Below are 4297 nucleotides of genomic sequence, written 5' to 3'. Positions count from 1 at the left end.
TATATGTGTATATATATATATATATTTGTTTATTACATTAACATACACAATCAACTTCCTTCATCCATCCTCTCCCTCATTAGATAAGGTATTATTTGACAGGCAGATTTATGTATTTATATAACCTATGTTTTACATATTTCTTTTTATCAATTCTTTCTCTGGGAGTGGAAAAATGCAAGTCATTCTTCAAACTCTATTTTTGTGGCTGAATATACTATTTACTTGGTTCAACTTGTTTCACTCTTCATAATTACTTGTAAGTCTTTCTATGATTTTTTTCCCAAAATTAACTACTCATAATTTCTTATGGTACAGTAGTATTTGGTCACAATCAAATGTCACAACTTGTTTAACTATTATACAAATGATAAACATACCTTCGATTTCCAGTTCTCTTCCAAATCAAAAGGAATGGTTTTAAACATCTGAGAACATATAAATTATTTTACTTTTTCCCTGATCAACTAAGAAATAAATCTAATTAGAGCTATTGCTGGACCAAAAATTATATGTAGTTTTAAAAACTCTTTGACCATAATTTCAGATTGTTCTCCAAAATGATTAGATGAGTTCACAGTTGCACCAACAGTGTATTAATGTCCCCATTTTCCCCTATTCCTCCCAATATTTGTCATTTTGTCCTTTTATTATTTTATCCAATCTGATAGGTGTGAGATGATATCTCACAGTTGTTTTTACTTGTTTTTCTCTACTCAGTAATGATTAAGAGCATTTTTCAGATGTTTAAATATAGTTTTGATTTCTTCATCCAAAAATAATTAGTTCATATCTCTTGACCATTTATCAATTGGAATATGTTTATGGATTTCAGATTAAAGTCCCCTGATTTACAGGGTAAAGAAAGAGTGAAAAGGCAGAGACTTGAGACAAGTTTTGAAAGTGAATCAAAACAAATTGATTTTTAAAAATGGGAAAGGACCTATTTATACAAAAATATTTGTAGCTGCTCTCTTTCACAGCAAAGAATTGGTAATTAAAGGGTTGTCCCTCAATTGGAGAATGTCTGGAAAAAATTGTTGTATATGACTATGGTAGAATGGTATTATTCTATAAGGAATGTTGAACAGGATATTTTCAGAAAGAGCTGGAAAGACCTACATGAACTGATGCATAGTGAAATAAGCAGAACCAGGAGAACATTGTACATAGTAACAGCAATATTGTGGAATGATCAAACAATTGCTACTAACAGTAATACAATTATCCAGAACAATTCTGAGGCACTTATGAAAAAAATACTATCTACCTCAAGAGAAAGGACTGATGGAAGAAGAATGCAGATGGAAGCATATGATTTATCACTTGCTTATTAGTTTTTATGTGTTAAGGTTTTTGTTTTAAAAGATAATTCATTAAAAATGAATAATATGGAAACATTTTGCATGATAATACATGTATAACCCTGACTAAATTGGTTGCCAGCTCCAGAATTGGGGAGGGAAGAAGAGAGGGAGACAATTTGTACTATATAATTTTACAAAACTAATGTGAAAATTTGTAATTAAAATAAAATAATAATCCAAATTGATTTAGTCCTTAATTGGCATATAGATTTGCTGCTTCTCTATAGGCTGAGAAATGATAGAGTAACTTATTTTAGAAACAATAGGTGATTTTTTGTTGATTCTAGGCATATACTACAAACTATTTGGCATCAAAAGCCTTCCATAATCTTACTTTGATGAGGCAACATAATTCTTTCACATAAATGGTACCTTGCAGTCAAATTGTCAAATTGCTGTCCTCTTTATAATACATTCTATTTTCTAATTATGGGCATTTACCAAGACTGACCTCCTTTCTTGAGCTTTGGAATATTAGGGACCATTTTCTTTGGGAGTATAAACTCATCAACATCTATCCAGGACTGCATATTGACTTAAAATACAACATATTAACATTGCACATTTTTTGTATTTTTACTTATTTCATCCAATATTTCCCAATTAATTTTTAATCTGGTTTCAACCACACTTAAAAGTGTTGTCGTTGGGTACTAAAGATAAAAAGAGACAATGAAATAATAGGAACTTTCAAGTAGCTTATAATTTCATTGTGAGGAAGGAAGTATATTCATAAATATAAAAACCACAAAAGCAAATTAAGAAATATATATTTTATAAATAGTTATATACAAATTAGTTAAATATAAGATAATGTAGAAAGGACACATCACAAAGGCACAAAGTTAGAAGATAAAGTCTCATGTTTTAGAAAGAGAGAAGGCCAATTCTGACTGAATTGTAGAATCCATGTGGAGAAATAATATCCAATAAAGCTAAAAAAATTAAAGTCCCCCATACTTTACTTGAGAAGCTAAACTGATGATGTTTAAATTTTGTAACAGAGGTCATTGGAGACAACCAAAGTTGATTGAGTGCTTTAGGGTCAATGTATAAAGTGGGTTGGAGTGATAGAAGACTCAAGACAAGGAGGCTAATTAGGAGGTTACTACAATAATCCAAGTGAGAGGTAATAAAGTAATGGTCTGAACTAAATGGTACTGATGGGATTGAAGAGAAAGGGAAATAAGTAAGAGATGTTATAAAAATAGTAATAGCAAGATTCAGCAACTGCATGGAGATGTGAGGTGAAGAAGGATCTGCCAAGTTTTGAAACTCAGAGATGGAAAGAAAGAATGGTGGTGGTTTCAATGGCAAGAGGGAAATTTAAAAGAGGGGATGAAGGAAAATCTAATGCATTCAGTTTTGGACATATTGAGTTTAATATATCTCTAGGATATTCAGTTTAAAATGCCCAATAGGCAACTGGTGATATGGAAATGAAATTCAGGTGAAAAAAATCAGTTATTGATTCCTGGCAATTACACCCTACCAAAATATCTCTTCCCTCTACCCCCTTCTTTTTTACCTCAACTGTCACACATAAGAATTTGCCTGTTATATAGTATAGTGCTTTTATATTAGAGTATGCGTGTTATAATCCTCTACAAGACTGTAAACTGTATGACAAGATACCATGATATGTAACTATATATATTAACCAATACTTTGCAAAATACTCTGTAGATAACTGCTTAATAATTTCTCACAATATTATCTTTACAAGCTTAGTTACTTGACATTCTTATTATAATTCAAGTTCTATTGTTAGTTTTATGAAATCTTTTCATTTTGACAACCTTGGAATTAAGTAGTGAAAAGAAGACTGAGGTTCAGAGAGAATTCAGAAATAGAAACTATCAAATGTGGTCATTGAACTCAACTGTCCTAATTCTGAATGACAAATTTAAGAGTTGGAAGGAATTTCAATCATCACCAATATCCCATTAAAATATTTTGATGACTGTATTTCAATATAGTTTGTTTTGTTCATAATCTTACCTATTTTGTATTAAAAAAAAAAGAGATCCACAGGCTTTCACTAGAGTCTCAAAAGGATCCAGAGTAAAACAACAACAACAACAATAACAACAACAACAAACCCATTTAATTAGTCCAAACTAGATTGTGTGAGGGAAATCATCAAGAGAATTTGGGTTGGGAGGATAGAATTGCAGCAATAGAGAAAGGAGATGAGAGATCAATAGACCAGCAGGCTGGATATCCCCTGGGCTGCTCTCTAGATGGGCAAAATAGAAAGCCACAGTTGGCTCCCAAGACATTACATGTGAGTGTAAGTGGGTAGAAAAAAAGGTTTGTAAAAGTGAGGCAAGAGTACATTTCAGCATCTTCTCTTCAGTGTTTGATGGTTAGTAGATTTCTATGCACGTATGGCGAGGGGTCCTACATGGAGGCTACAGAATAGCTCATGCTAAATGGAGTAGCAAGGAAAGTAGTCTCTCTCTTTTCCATCCTTCCCCCTCTCCATGTTGATTAAACCAAAATTATTAGACATGTCCAGTTTCATAATTTTCTCTTATTACAATATCCAGAAGAAACTCTAACTATAACATAACTCATAAGTGGTCATTCAGTTTTTACTCAAAGACCTCCAAGGAATGGGTAATACGTAATATCCTAAGACAGTCCATGCCGAATTTTGGTAGCACTAGTAATCTGTAAGATTTTCCTTTGTCCCATCTAAATTTTCAGCTTTTTAATGTGTACTCAATAACCCTGGTTCTGCTCTTTGATTCAAACATAACAAATCTAATCTCTACTTGACATGACAACCCTTCAAATAGTTTTAGAGCACTTTCACTGGATGTCATAAGGAGTTACTTTGTCAAATCATAGTCATAGGCTGGGTTCCCCAAGGAACAATTACTCTAGATATAATATACTTTGTGAAAATATGTACTCCTAAAACT

This window comes from Monodelphis domestica, chromosome 6, assembly GCF_027887165.1.
Source record: "Monodelphis domestica isolate mMonDom1 chromosome 6, mMonDom1.pri, whole genome shotgun sequence".
Classification (NCBI taxonomy): Eukaryota; Metazoa; Chordata; class Mammalia; order Didelphimorphia; family Didelphidae; genus Monodelphis; species Monodelphis domestica.
The sequence above is the reverse complement of the archived record's forward strand: the minus strand, read 5'-3'. Positions refer to the sequence as shown.